The 15,579-nt window shown below is 43.9% G+C and overlaps 1 protein-coding gene across 5 annotated transcripts in view; it reads left to right on the top strand.

The window, feature by feature from the left end:
• Nucleotides 1-3,894: 3,894 nt before the first annotated feature.
• Nucleotides 3,895-15,579, top strand: part of FARP1 (FERM, ARH/RhoGEF and pleckstrin domain protein 1) — a 201,054-nt gene continuing 189,369 nt past the window's right edge. For 2 of the 5 annotated variants that reach the window (XM_071430946.1, XM_071430945.1), the window contains exon 1: nt 3,895-4,253. The gene's annotated coding sequence lies outside the window, so the exon portion shown is untranslated. Of the gene's footprint in view, nt 4,254-4,962; nt 5,110-15,579 lie in introns of those variants that run through there. The other 3 variants (XM_071430944.1, XM_071430942.1, XM_071430943.1) reach the window with 2 other exon arrangements.

Here is a 15,579-nt window from a genome sequence, read left to right as displayed (position 1 = left end):
TGCTGAGGCTGGGGAGGGGAGCTTGTTACAGCTACTTGACATGCAAAATTCTCTTTATATAAATTCTTAGGGACTTGGGAAACTTGTAAACACCATTAAAAGGCTCTCTCTTAATTCATGATATTATACCCTTTGAGCAGGCAGCAAACAAAATCTGTTAATTAGCTGGCTCTAAACGTCTGAATGGTTTCTTTTCAATGTTTGAGTATCTCTTTCACATGGAAATCCTGAAATTTGAGCCTAGAAATTCACTCCTGTGCCAACTGGCTAAATACTTGGGGTTTTTTTCTCAAAAGCTAAGACAGTAGTACTGCTAGTACTATACACTATTATGAAAACTACAAGACCACTGCCTCTTGCTGTAAGTTGAACATTGCCTTCCAATGTAGAAGCAAGAAAGACACATTGCTTCAACATTAGTAATCTTAACAGAATAGGCAGGGGTAATCTTAACAACTGATGACTCTAATAATATTTTGAGAAGACATGGACAAGAATATATTGCAAACAAAAGCCTTTGAAATGTAGAGAGAATTCCAAATGCTACAAAACGTGTAATAAAAATAATGGTGGAAGATGGATAGCTCTGTCACATTCTTGCACTGAAATTAGCAAAAACTGATGAGTTACACAAGTTAATGTAAAGGCATATGAGAGCCTAAAAGTGACCAATCAAACACCATAGGTTTGCAAGACTGAGTCCCAAACCACATTTATGCAAGAACACACTGATAAATCTAGCACGGAAGTATTTGCTGAAAGCGTCTTTGAAACAAAATTTCAAGCTCCAGGGAAAACATCTGTGGAATGTTTTATGAAAAAGTATTACTAGACTTCTGAAATACATGGATTTCACTTTGGGCATCATCTTAGCTTCTCACCTTAATGAAACATAGCAAAACATGAACTCAACACATATTGTAAAGCAGCTCACAAAAGAGGCATAGATTTTAAGGTCAGAAGGACCAGTGAAGAATCCAGTATGACCTTAGTGTAAACCAGACCAAAGGATTTAATCCAAATACTCAGTGTTTGAGTCCAGTAATTTAGTTAGAAAAGCACACAGACAGGCAAACAAGTTCCCACATGGGAGGTGAAAACAGAAATTGCAGGCACTCTGCCTTAACTGCCTGCATACACACATACCTTGTAGAGCCTCACAACATAAAGGAGAAAGTGGTGAAAAAATAACTGCACATCATCCCAGGATTTGAGAGCTGTGAAAAAGTGAAGGCTTTCCAGAGACCTGTATTTGTATTCTGTTGTAGCCACTGCTGTTTCTTTCCTAACAAGAAAAGGCAGGAGATGCAGAGACGCAGTCTCTCAAGATGACAGAACCCTTTTAACACACTTCTCTTCTTCCCTTCCTTTTCCTTGGGTTCTCCTTTATCTGGTAAAACAGAAATTAATAATCTGAAATCCAGTTCCAGCTCTTCTCTTCCTTGTCAGTGGACGTAGACAAAGCTTTTCTTGTTTGCTTTCAGAAACATGAACTAATTAGAACCATTTTTCTAATTTCAGTGACTTTTCAAAAACAAAAGGCTTTTCTCTCAAATTCTCCTGTTTATTTGATGTACCAACAAATTCCACATCTTGTTCAACAGGGAAGAAATGTAACCTACTGTGCTACAGGAAACTAACAGCAGCAGTGAGTGCTTTTCTCAGCTATCACATCAGAAGAGCGCAAGATGCTGCCACCTGCAATTTACAAAACAGAAATACGTTTTAGGGAAAAATTGCTGTCTTCTCAGATGTTACTCCCTAGTTGTCATTGACAGCCTTCAGAAGATGCAAGAATTGAAGGGTTAACTAAATAACCACATGCAAACTTGCCCATGGCTGCTAGAGAAATGTCCAACACCTTACCAGCTTTAAGGTAACCACTCAAGGCAGTATTTCACTGCTGCTTTTTGGAGCTTGGTAAGAAATGGTCAATAGCTGCAAAGCAACCTGTTACTTTTGTTCAGTGCCGAGAAATGCCACTCAAACTTGGAAGGCATTGAAGATGACATCATACATTCGAATTAGATTACAACAACTCTTTTGTTAGGTGTGAATGAGGCATTAGCGATCTGGAAGTGTAGATAAAAAGCACCAGGAAATTCTAAATGTTAAGTGCTGCCACTCTTGAATAAGAGTTAAAGCTGTTGATAAAGTAAGTATTTGGGAAAAGGCAATCTTCTTATTATGTCAGTGGTTTTAATCACAGTTCCTATGGTCAGGCACTTGGATTAGCTGGTCCTCATAGGTCCCTTCCAACGAAAATACTATCTCCTCTTACTCTATTTCTATTCTATTTGCATTCTACGTTTTCAGAATGAGATGTCTTTCTTCTGGATCTTCTTTCTTCCATTTTGCATGGAAGAAGTTTTATGGGAAATAACATTATTTTTCAGGTATTGACAGGTAAAGCCTGTCAAATTCCAGCTTTTAACTCAGTAATTGATGAATTTTTGATTAAGGTTTCAGGGTTGACTAGAGAAATTAAGATCTCTTGATCTCAGGAGGTTTGCTGGCACATGCATTGAGGTATTTGTAGTGAGGTATGTGCACAGAGAGGCAATGCTGTTGACAGCAGAGGAATTTGTCTTTTGGAATTAAGCAAGGCCAAAGCTTGAACAAAAGAATATAGAGATGCATATAAGTTTTTTTTCCTCTTGTGATTAAAAACTAGATATAGCAGCATGGTTCCTCAAATAGCCTTTAAATGCTAGCTGCTCAGAAGGTTTACTTTACAAATACATCCTAGTTTAGTGCTCACTCCTGGATCACCGAGAGAACTTCAAAGACCCGAAGGATCTTCCCTGCACCACTCATTCGTGTGCACCACCCCGTCTTCTTCCTGGAAAAGCACGGGATGAGAGATCAGAGAAGGCTCAAAGGGATGCACGCTGTAACCCTTCAGGCATGCAAATGCAAGGGGGCGATTTAAGAGCAGCTGCATGCAGACAACTCTGCTGGCCCTAGGTGTGACAGCCTTTTTGCTGAAACTCCAGATCTGCTCTGAGGGAATGCAGCCGCTGAGGAGGCAGCACCCAGCCCTGCCCCTTGCCTGCTCTCGGCTCCTTTCTTCTGCTGTGCTGAAAACTCTGGTGAGAGGCAGAACCTGAAGCCCAGATTGCTGCTACTGGTTAAACTTTACTGATCTTTGTTTGTCTAACGAGGACGAAAATAGAGTTTATGACAAAGTCGTACCCATAAATGTGAATACAGTTCACACACGCCCCGTCCTTTGGTTTCCCTGGCACCTCAGACAAGCACTTGGGACTAAGATGAGTGTGGAGGGACATCTCCCTGCACATGAAGCACGGCTCTGTTCCCTGCTGGCTCCTGAAGCCTCGCTCCTAGAGCAGAGGAGCCGGGGTACCATTAATGCACACACAGCCCCTGAGGCACTGTCCTGGTTCCTCCTGTAGGACCCGCCTACTTTCACAGCCTCTCGCCAGTCAGCGAGAAATTCCCTCTCCGAGGAAGGGCACAGCCCTCCTGCGGGGTGTCCCGCTGGCCACCTACGCCCGATGGTCCCCAAAATCCACAGGAAGGGACAGGGACCTTCGGGGCCTCCCGCTCTCCCTGCCCCGGGGCTGCAGCCGAGTTTAACCCTTCCCGTACACCGCGGCCACCTGGGCGCTGCTCGTCTCTCCTGGTGCCCAGGGGCGGAGGTAGAGCAGAAAGGGGATATCTGGAGCCCCCCTGCCCCGCAGCGGTGCAGGGCGGTGGCCACCGCGCCTCCGCCTCTCTCCGGCTCGGGCTGCCCGGGTACCGCGGCCGGGGCGGGCACCCCGCTCTCTGCGCCGCCGGCAGCGCCGATCCGAGCGGCCGCCGCCGCCCGCGAACGCTGGAGGGGGCTCTCGGCCGCCTCCTCCCGCCGGCGGCTCCCCCTCCGGGAGGGGGCAGGGTTAGGGGAGGGAGGTGCAGCCGCGGCAGAGCGGCGGCGAGCGGCGTCCAGTTCCCGCTCCTCCGGTCCGCGGGCGGCAGCAAGACCGGCCCCTCCGCCGCCGCCTGCCTCCCTTCTCCTCCGCGCCGGCCCGGTGGGCTCCCCCCGCTACCAAGCCGGACATGGCGACCCTGCTCCTGCGAGCCCCTCGCTGTCCTCCTCTCCCTGCCGCCGCCGCTCCTGCCGCCGCCTTCTCCTCCTCCTCCCCGCGGAGCTTTTAATGGCTCGGACCTCCGGCGGCCAAGCGCGACTGCCCCTGCACCAGCCGCAGCGAGGAGAGCCGGCGGGAGCCCGCGCCGCCCCAGCCCCGCGCACGGTAAGGGCGGCACGGCAAACAATGGGGCCGGGCGGGAGCGGCGGCGGGTGGCGCCCGCCCCACCGGGCACCGCGGCCGGGGCTGCGGGGCGAGCGGCGGGACCCGCCCGCGGGGCGGCCGGGGCGGGCGGCAGCCGGCGGCTCCGAGCGCCGCCCCCGGCACCGCCGCCCCCTCCCCGGGCGGTGACAGCCCGGCGGACACCCCGCTCGGCCCCGCGTAATCCCATTACCGCGGGTAATCCGCGGGCAGGCTCCTCGCAGAGCGGCGCTCGGACCACTCGCCCTTCCCCGCGCCCCCGGGCTACCGCGGCCGGGCGCAGTCCGGGCGGCGGCGAGGGCGGCAGCGCAGCTCCGTGCCTTTTGTTTCGCCCCGGGCTGGGACCCGGCCCCCGGTGCCGGCGGCGGGGCGGGAGCCCTGGAGGTGCCGGGCGGAGTTGTAGGGGCGGCCCGGGGAAGGGTTTAGCCCGGCCGGCAGCCGGCGGGGAGGTGTCGCTCCGGGGGGCGTGCGAGGGCAGCGCCTCCCTCCCGCCTCGGTTCGGGGCGGCCCGGAGGGGACGGGACGCGCTCCCGCTCGCTCCTGGCCAGGGCCACCACCCCAGGTTTCCTGAGTGGCTGTAGCGGCTGCAGCCGCCCGGTTCTCCCTCACTCCCTCCCTCCCTCCCTCACACGCAGGGGTGCGCAGCCTGGGGAACTCCGCACCTCTGCCATCACCTTGCCCGTGTCCAGGCTGGCGAGTTCGCCGGTTCCAAACCGAACGTTGCCTTCTTTTCGTTATGCTCAGACTCAGAGAGCCGGGAAACGCTGGGCAAAGTTTAGCGTAAACTGCAGCTTATTTCCAGAGCGGGAGCTCATGTGCGGTAGGCCTTCTCAGCTTTTGTGATACGGCTGCTTTCTCTCTTTTCAATGCACGCGTAAACTCCTTGGAGTTGATTTAAAGTTGCCGGATTTGCTTGATTGCCGGCATGAAATTACTCTGTAGCGTATCTTTTTCGGTCACAGCCTTCTTACTTGGGTTACCTTCAAAGAGATTTGTCCCTCGAGAGTGGAAAGGTGATTGCTCTAAAAGAGCAGCATCGATCAGCTGTTTTGTTACTCATATCTCTCAGGTAGCTTGACTCCTGCTCCACATTGCTTCCAATTCACAGCAAGCAGCTGATACTGGACTCAAGCCAAGAAAAATAAATTTCTGGAGCAGGTCACTTAAGAAAAGCCCCGAAAGTTCTCTTTGAATTAAGATACCTCTTTCCTCTACCTTATGCAAGAATTGTGATATCTAGCTAATTGGTGGATCTGAGCCTTTTAGAAATGCTCCTGCCTCCCAGGAAAGTCTCAAATCCTCTTAGCTGTGCCTCACGTGTCCGACCTGCCGGGCTCTGGAAGCTCGGGCTTGGCTCACAGGACAGGACAGGACGGAGCTGTGTGTGCTTACCCTGCCGTGCACATGAAGCGAGCACCGGGCTCCTGGTGAGAGCTGCTCATTTTTCCCCTTTTGCCTTGGCCTTCTCCAGTGTCAGAAGTGCCCAGCAAAGGGTAACAAGCCTTGTGGCTCAGGAGTCCCGCCAAATGTTTGTGCTTTCCAGTTGAGAACTTCATTCTCTTAGCTACGGTTTTGCTCCAGGATTTGGCAGACTCTCTTTTTCTTTGCAAATAACAAAGATGAGGGGTTATATGTAATATATTGAATTACAGTGGCTATTTTTGAAATCTTAGACGTGGCTGTATCAGTCCAAACATGGTGCAAATTCTTCTATCCCTATGGAATTAAGTTCAAATGTAGAACTGTGGATCCCCGTGGAAGGCATAGTTGGCAGTAGGGCGAGTTTGTCATCATGAGAAGGGGTAGAAACCTGTATTTCTCAGCTTGGTTTTTTGCAATAACTTGTACAATCAATTAAATGACTGTTTTTCTGCACTCTGTTTTTTGAACAAACCAAACAACTAGGAAAGTAGACAAAATATTCAACAGCAATGTAAAACTTCAAAAAGTCAAAAGCTGGTATGAGATTGAATATGTAGTATCTAAGCTTGACTTTTATTTAATGGCTGGACTTCAAATTGGATTTTTTCCTTTTTTTTTCCCCTCGGGTTGACAGAGTTCATTAGTCATTTTGTAATCAATATCTTTAAGCATGCTACTTGTAACCAAACTTTTTGAAATGAAATTGTGGAAGATAAATGACCTGAGGGGAATCACCACTTAAATGTGATGATTTGAAACAGGAAAAAGAAAGACTTGCCCTATGAGATGTATTTCTGCATTAAAATTCAGATAGAGAATTCTGAATTTATAGAGTTACTCAGTAAATTTTCCCTGCTGATTTTTAGATTAATTAAACTTAGTAAAAAATCCAAACTTCCACTTAAAAATTCATGTGTGATGATAATTAGCAGCTCTTCTAAAAAGAAAATATATAAAAAATTTTGACATTGATGAATACGAGGCTGCCAGTTCTGGCAGCTTTTTAGATAATGTATGCTTCATGATGGAGCTATGCAAAAGAAATGCTTCTCTGGTTTGAAATATCCTTACATTAAGTCTTTACTTGCTCTTGGGCATGCTTTTCTTAAAGGGACTGACTGCTGTGGAGACTTCCAAACGACGATGTGTTAGGGCATGGAGCTGGGGAAGGTGCTCCTATGGTTTCCATAGTGTCTGCAGGGACAGGTAGGCTGTTGGGCAGAGAAACCCCAGGGCTGAAGAATCAAATGTTCATCACCAGCTGAGCTTGTCCCCTCAGGTTTTACAAGGTAGAAGAGAAGAGTTGGCTGTTCCTTGCTTGTTAGTGGTTGTCCTTCCCTCTTTCCTGAGACTGGAATTTGAAGTGCAGGGCAGTGCTCTGACCTTGGCCTCTCCTCTGCTCCATTTGGGGAAAGGCAGATCTGCATGTTGCTGACTGCAGCGGGGATCTGGATCCAGAACTTCCAGAGGATTGACTCAACACATCTTTTTAAGCTTACGTTCATATTTAGGAAGTATTTTTTGTAACTGTAGGATTGGGTTACAAACCCTGATTATATACATAAGCAAAGCTCTTAGTGGATGCTTTCAGCACTTAAACCTCTGTGTTATTAATCTTGGTTAAATTCTAGTGCTGAATCAATGTATTAGCATTGTACTTTTCATGCTGCATTGTTAGCATTCAGGACTAAACTTACTGGGTTTGGTTTCTGGTTTGATTTTATTCCCCCAACTGTTTTTTCATGGTTCTTGTCTTTGCCAGTGCCCTTATTTTATATTGGCTTTTTTAGAAAAGCATGATAAAAATGCTGTTTATTGAATTTGGGTCCACCAACCAGTTCTGCTTTTTCTGTTTCTTCTTTTAGAAATTGGCATGTTTATCTTAAACGGCCCTTTCCAGACTCAGTTTCTTGACTTTGAAAGGTTGCAGTTTGTGTATTTTCTTTCTTTAGATTTTTCCTTTTTTTGCGTACTTTTTTGACTGGCTGAGTAGATGGTGAAGTTTGTAGTTTACAGATGGACCACTGAACTCAGGCGTAAGGGAATGGCTTGTTTTTCTAGTTGTAAAGGCACAGAAGACTAATTACAGAGGTAGAAAAGGTCATCAGGCTCAAGTCAGCTTTGAATTTGTGCAAAATGTCAGTAAATTTTGCCTGCAGAAATGTAGGCAAATCAGACAGTTAGATCAGTCTTTGTGGGTTGTGGGCACTATCTTCTTTGTCATCAATTGCAGCATGATGAGCTTTCTGACCTTGTCTGTAATGATGCAGACTTGATTAAATGTTATGAGAAAGGAAAATATGATATGCCTTTTGGGGGATTTGAGAAGCAAGGATGATCCTTTGCAACTACATTTCTTTTCCCTTATTCTGGAAATATAAATGGAGGAAATTGTTCCTCATGCTTGGTTGTCAAAAAGGACTCAAAAAAAGAATGGTGTCTCTGTTAGCTGGTACTCAAACAAAATGAAGCTTTGTTGGTGAAGTTCAGGAAGGTGCTAAAGTTCTGTTTTCTGTTGATCTCATGTGGGAGCTGATTTTTGTAGTGTGCCCTTAAGTGTTAAACAGTGAAGTCTGTACAGCAAAATCTGGTTTTGTGTCACTGTATAACACAGAGGAAAAAAAAATTTCTCAAGCCATGAAATCTAGATATTGAGGCTTTCAGAAGATTTTTGTACAGTACCAGTTTGTTACTAGGCATGAGGAAAACTGGGGGGTTGGGTGATATTTTGGTGTAAGGCAGGGATGATGTTTGCAGACAGCATTTTCTTTCTCAGCTTATAAATTGGGTGTAGTGATAAAAGCCCCCTGGAAGGTGGGAGGCTGTGTCTCTCAGATGCTGCTTCCCTTACTGGTGCTGCCTTGCCTATGCTCTGCTCTGGTGCTTGCCATTAAAATCAGGTTTTTGGTGTCAGCACTGGCAGTTGCTGACCTATGGCACAAGATTTATCAAATGTGTAGCAATGTTAACAATGACTACTTCAATCCCCATTTCCTTCCAAATATGCTGTCCTGGGGTGGGGAGAAATTAATGGTTTGGACCTTGCAGGGTGACTGAATTTGCCATAATGGAAGTATGTTAAAAAGCTATTACACTCCCATTTGACATGTGATCCTGCTGTCTTGTAAGGCTCTCTAAATTGCTGTTTCAAGTTCTCTTCCTTGTTAGGGGTAACAGAAGTGAAATGTTGTGCAACCAAAGGGGACATTCCTCTCCTCCCCTAGGTATAGGTCTCCACAGAGCATCTATTTCTGTAACTCCAGGTATTGAGGTGTATAATACACACAAAATATTACAGAAATTCAGCAGCAGGAGATGTCCCATGGCCAGTTTTATCTGAGGAAAAGCTGTGACTTTCTGAGCAGATACCAGTATCAAGCCAACCTTGTTTGAAACAACTGTGCTTGAGCTCAGGCACTGTGCTTGGTGTACAGAGGGAATATGGCATCGCTGCCTCAGGGACTTGGGCTGTCTTGCACAGAACATTGCTGGGGAAGAACACACATTTTTGTCGGTCAAAAGGTGACTTACTGGTAAACTGGAAACCCTAGCAGTAACAGGAGGGAGTTGGTAATGTTGGGTGCTTCCTTTTCTGCTCTGGGGCTGCTGCTTCTGCTGGCCACCACTGGCCTTTCTGCATCTTTCACGCCTGATTATTGCAGGCCCAGTAGTTTGATCGCTGGTCACTAATAATACTGATGACTGTGTCTCCTTAATCAAGGGAGTCAGTCACCTGCACCACAGACATGGGTCAAGAAAACATTTGTCAGTGTATTCTGACAGCACAAAGGGTCTATCTGCTCAGTAACCTGAGTGCATTTAACTGGCTCTTCCTATGGCACATTTTTCTGTTGGTTACACTCTTCAAATAATTTATTTCTGTGCCTGGATTAAGAACCTGAGCTGCAGATGTTATGTGTTCACTCTTTCAACCTCTGAGTGTTATTTTTGGATGTGTCCCAGCCTCTGTCTCTCCACTGAACAATACTAAAGGTGTTCTGCAGGGACCTTTGCTAGCCTAGCAATGGAGCACAGGCAGGCTGCTCATTAGTCTTTTATGTCTCTCCTTATCAGCTTTACTGAGAAACTCCCTATCGCTTTGGTTGCACATGTTAGAATAATTAGGCTTCCTGTTCAGCAGGTTTGTGTGGCATTGATTTTGGCCTGAAAGTTCAGGGGAGGGGAAGGATACCATTAAATTATATGAAATAGGATACCATTAAATTATACGTCTTCCACGGTTGCCTTTTTTCATTCTGAGTTGGGTTTAAAATCTATTATTGCACAAAGAGAGGCAGAAATCCCAAGCAGACTTTAATGCTACTTAAAAAGGAGGTGGTTTCCCTTGCATTAATAAATAAGTGAACATAAATCTTAAATTTCTTAGAGGAAAAGGGGATGTGATGATTTCACTGTTCAGTTGGAAGAGAGCTTCTCATAATTTGGAGGCTCTGGGATCACAGCAGGTATCAGACAGACTTGGAGCATTTCCCTGGCCACCCTGGTCTTCCTATGATTATGGGAAGGGAGGATGGGATGTTGTTTGGGGATTAAGTATTTTTTTTTCTGTCCATCTCTCTTGTATTTCCAATTATTCTGGAGTTTGCTGTTGCTTGTGGCTTACCATCAAAGTGAACTTAATTTGATTTAGTTTTATTTTGTTAATTCTCTACAGTCTTATGATTGTAGTAACAGTGATTACAGCTGAGGAGTCTCTGAACAGCTAGTTCTCTGTATAATAGCAGTGTCTTTTTCAGATTAAGGAAAAGTAGGATTTGTTTAGTTTGTCCTGCCTGAGGTTATTTTCTCGAACATTCAGGCTAAAAAGGAAGGTAAAGTTCTTGTAAAAGTAAGAATCTATGGAAATTATATCGATTGATTTTTTTTTTTTTCCTCAGGAGTTTCCTATTTTCCAGGAAATGGTTAGTGTTCAGGCTCTTAAAAAAAGCATGAAATATTAAAGGGAGAAATGGAATGGGGGCATTCAGTTGCTGTACCTTTTAGAAAATGAAGCGTTTTTGAACTAAATAGTCCCTGTGCATTTTAGAAGTTAAACTTTGTGTGAATCTCTGAGATTTGCCTCTCCTTAGCTAATATTAATTCTTTTTCAATTTGAGGACCTCAGCTCCTATTTTATCATGGTGGGAATTCCTCCTGAAAATCTGTTTTACACTGTGTTCGTAAGACCTAAAACCATTGTGTTTGCCTTTAACACATTAAACATTCAATAGTGCTTTTTAAGCAGAGGCATCAATTAGTGCATGTGGGAAGATCAACTCTGTGGTTATGCCATTGTAGCCTGTGTTATTCATTAGCCATTTTGGCTGAATTGACTGGTGTAATATGGAAAATAACATTGTTTAATGTTTTGGTGCAGAGTGCCATTTTCCCCTCCTGTGTCCTTTGAAATGTTGATCATAATTTTCAGTACTATGAAAGGGAAAATACTAGAAGCCATTAAAAAAAAAAAAAACACAAAATGAGCAAAAAGGAAAGTGTATCTACAATGTGAGGTCAGTAAATATTAAACTTGAAGCTAGCAGAAAATACCTTCAAAATGTCTTAATAGCAAACAAATAAAAGAAAGTCAAAGCAGATGGTGTGATAGTATTGCAGTGGGGAGAAGGGCGAGTGACTCTACCATTTGAATGCAAAAAATGTTTTAAAAGGCATTCTAATTAAGTGCTGCTCACAGCTCTGCTTTTAATAATAATATTTGAATACTGAGATAGGTCCCAAATGGTACAATTCCAAGGGTGTAGGATCCATTTGCCTAAAACATGTGAGTCGGAAGTGAACCTCTAAGAGAAGCATTTCTAAACAGACCTATGAGAGAGGAGAAGCTTTTGCTGGTAACTTTATGGGGCAGCCTTTTCCATCTCAATATTTTTTTTCACGCTGTTTACAATTAAGGCTTGAATGGTAGTGCTGCACCTTTGTTTCTGAGTGTTCTCTGTCTGTACCTCAATACACTGGCAGGCAGCTTCAGCCATGCCAGGCAAGCAGTGAAGCTTAATTAAAAAGTGAGTGGTGGGTAGAGGAGAGACTCAGATCCCTGCAGCTGCTGCTGGAAGTCACCTGTGCTGCCTGTCAGCTGTCCCTGTGGCATGGGCATGTGTGTGGCTGGGTGGCCACACAGGTCCTGTCAGGAGCTAATGCAGCCTCCTGCCATCTAATTAGCAAATTAGTAAATAGGACAGTGTCAGGAGAGGGTCTGGCAGGACAGGGAGGGTGTGGTGGAGCCAGCCACGCTGGCTTTTCACCCCATGGGGGCTGAGGGAAGAGCATCACTTGTGTGGAGACCAGAGCATCACTTGTGTGGAAAGCAGTGGCTGTTACTGGCTCTGTCACCACGCATGAGCACTTCTACATGGTGGCTCTCAGGGGCAGGAAATAAGTGTGGCACTGATGAAGCCTGTTCAGAAAGTGACATCTTCATCAAAAACCTTGCCCATATTGACACCAAGCACAGTTTCCCACAGTTATCTGGGAATGCTTCCTGCAGCTGTGAAGTTGTGTGACTTTATCTAATGAAGTACCGAAGTGATGATGCAGGAGCTGGATATCTGCATGATTTTTAACTCCTGCTGTCCAACTTTTTAAATGCAAATCAACGACTATTACACATTCTGAACCAAAAAATTATTCACTGGGCAATGCCCTGGACTCAAGCATTTGTGCCTTAATTTTGTGTGCAGTGTGTGCACACTGAGGCACCAGAGGAAGGAATCGCTGGAGCAATTTCTAGTTGTAATAATGCTTCAAGGATCATTTGAAGCAATGGACAAGCAAATAACACTTGAGAAAACCCAACACAGGGAAGCCATTCCTGTCTTCCTGAATGAAGAGAATGTGCATGATGGAGGCGAGCTAGGGACTAAGAGCAGCATTCTGCAAGTATATGACTGAAATATTAGATCATTGTTGTGATGGAGTAGGGTGTGCGTATGTTTTTCTACACCTGATGAGAAGAGGGAGCTCAGAAGAATTTTCTTTTTCTGGAACCAGGATATGGAACCTTTTCATTTTCTCCGCTTTAAAAAAACCCTAACAACCCAACAGTCTATATATTCAAGAAAATTCAGACATAAATCTGAAAGCATTAAAATTGAAGACACTATTGTTCTTAACTGAGTATTTGCTAGGGTTGCTTTGACTCCCTTAAATCCGTTAGTGGAATTTCTTCGGGCAGTATATAAAACTATTAAATTTTATTTCAAAGTTCTTTTCCTCAAAAGTGAGACTAATGTTTGAACATATATGCATTGTGTTATTATTTGAAATATTTAAAGCAGAAAGTAAGTGATATAAGGAGACCAGCCAATACACAGAGAAAGAATAACATATTAAAGAATAATTACTAAAAGGTGGAGTAGTTAGCTGTAGAGTTGGTGAGCTGTTTGAGCATGTACCACAATAGGTGGATATAATTTTTTCCCTTCCTGTGTCATGTAAAGAAAATAACAGAGAGCTAGGTATGCCTCTTCATCCTTGTATTTGAATTTTCTGCATGATCAGTGTGATATGAGGATATTTAGAGCTGCAGGGTGAGATAAAGTCTGTCCATCAAGAAAGCTCAAAAAATTTAATTCTGGTGTAAACGTAATTCAATAGGAAAAATCCTGAGGAAGGTGAGGAAGGGTCTGTATTGTACTTTTCTGCCTGCTTTTGTCAAAACAAAATGCCTCCTCTAACCTGAACAAAGTTCTTTCCACTTAAAAACACACCAGGATTTGAACTGATGCTTGGATGTGTGCCATGAAGGGAAAATGGTAGCTGTACATCTAAAAAATGTCTACAGAAAAATGTAAAATGTGCCTGGAAGTTTTAAAGCCTTGTATCTGTGGCAGTTTTTGGGCTAATCCTAGAGAAGAAAGAATTTCAGAAAAAAAGGTGATCTGAGAATGGTGCCATCTTGGCAAAGAAAATGGGATTTGGAGACATGGAAGAGAAAATTTATCAAAATAATAGCTCTAGCTCTTACAAGGAGAATGAGTCTAGTAATGAAATGAATATCTGAGAATTAATTATGGAACCAACCTAATATATATATATATATATATCTCAGGACCTAAGAAGAAGTTTTAAAATCAGCAGGTTACTCTAGGACTGTTCTGCAGAGGAGTTTCCAGGAATGGAATAAGAATATCTGACTTTGTTTTCTCATGGAATATTTGTATCACAGTAAGCAAACCCACTTCACTAGTGTGCAGATGTGTCCTGTTGCAATCAGGTGACAGTTTGGTTCAACTCAGAAGAGTCTGAAATGCCTGAGAGCTGGATTGTATTGAATCAGCTGGGTAGAAGTTCCCTTAAGTCTTTTGGCAGTGTCTAACTTTCATGAAATAAAATATGCTGCAGCAATTTCTGGTTTGTACATATGTATGTTCACCAGTGAGTGAGTTTATTTTAAGCATTAACTTGCTTGTTTATGGAAAACCCTGGGATAGCCTTGTTTTTTTCACTAAACAGGTTAAATTTAATTGCAAATTTGTCAGGAGGACAAGCTAGTCTGGTTGCTTTTGAATGTGTTAAAAGAAAGTTTCATAACTCCTTCTTTGGTATTCCTCCAGTAAGGCCTGATCCTTTTTTTATCTACAAAGTTTAAAGCTTGAGGGAACAATAAAGACTCAAATCAATTGGAAGTAATTGCAACTAGATCATCAGCATAGTTTTGTTTAATTTACAGTGTTTATTTAGTGCTCTCCTGTTGAGGACGTTTAATCAAATTGCTCGTGCTCTAAAGGACTACAGGGAGCAATAGCAACGGCCCAGGTGCTTGCTTTCAGGGCTGTATCTTATTTATATATAAAGATAAATAAAAATATGTATATATATACACATATATATATATGTATTTGTGTTTGAGAAACAAAGATTTTTCATATCTGGTGCAGTGGCTGGAGTGTTTCCTCTGTAGCTAATCATGGGGACAACAGGGGTCCCACTTGGCTGTGTGCTTTCCCAGTGGTGCCAGTCTTGTATTCCACAGATGCTCTTCAGACATCAAGAGAGAGGAGCTCTGCTTTTAATTTAAAATCACACAACAACATAGGTAAAAAGAGTTCTTTAAATACAGTGAATAAGACTGTGTTAGTAGCATGTCTCTGCTATTTTGGAATAGACTTTGCAATAGCCTTTAGAAGCTCTTGGCTCTGTGTTTATTGTTTGTACTTCTTGTTTAATTGGGCAGTGTGCTCATCTGCCCTCCTTGAGGGCTGCGGTGTGCCTGGTGCAGTATTTCACTGTGAATCCTTAACCCTCACGTTTGAGGGTGTCTGTACTGTGGGACAGCTTCAGGCTGTTTTCTTCAGGGAACAACATGTGATGGGGACAGTTGAAAAGCAAAAGTCTTGACCTTTGAACACATGGAATGTCATGAGGGATTATCCCTACCCAGCATGCAATTAGTTGGTGTTAGAGAGAAAAACACCAACCCATTTCTTTGTGCCAGTTTCTTTTGTTCTCCCTTTAGTTCCCCTTCTTCTGCCTCCATGAAATTCCCATATGCATAGGCTGTTAGTGTTTTAGCAGGATTTGTGGGATTTTTTTCAGATTCATTAATAAGGCTGAATTTCTTTCAGGGTAAAAGAAAAAACCTGATGTCAACTGAGGTTCTGAGATTCTATTTCTGTATGTCATGTGTGCTGCTGTTGACATACCAGGAAGAACAACTCCTCCTGTGTTAGCTTTAATAACAGTTTATTAAAAAAACCCCAACCAAAACAAACCATACTGTTGCTATTGTAAGGATGATTAGGGAAATGTATTTGAGCACTTGAAATTAATGAATCTATGGCTTTTCTACTATAAATAGAGGGAAAGGAGTTTGCCATCTGAATAATTCCACTAATGAAGGTTGGATGTT

This window comes from Agelaius tricolor, unplaced genomic scaffold, assembly GCF_023055355.1.
Source record: "Agelaius tricolor isolate 1412-34295 unplaced genomic scaffold, bAgeTri1.0.p SCAF_7, whole genome shotgun sequence".
NCBI classification, from domain to species: Eukaryota; Metazoa; Chordata; class Aves; order Passeriformes; family Icteridae; genus Agelaius; species Agelaius tricolor.
The sequence above is the reverse complement of the archived record's forward strand: the minus strand, read 5'-3'. Positions and strand labels throughout refer to the sequence as shown.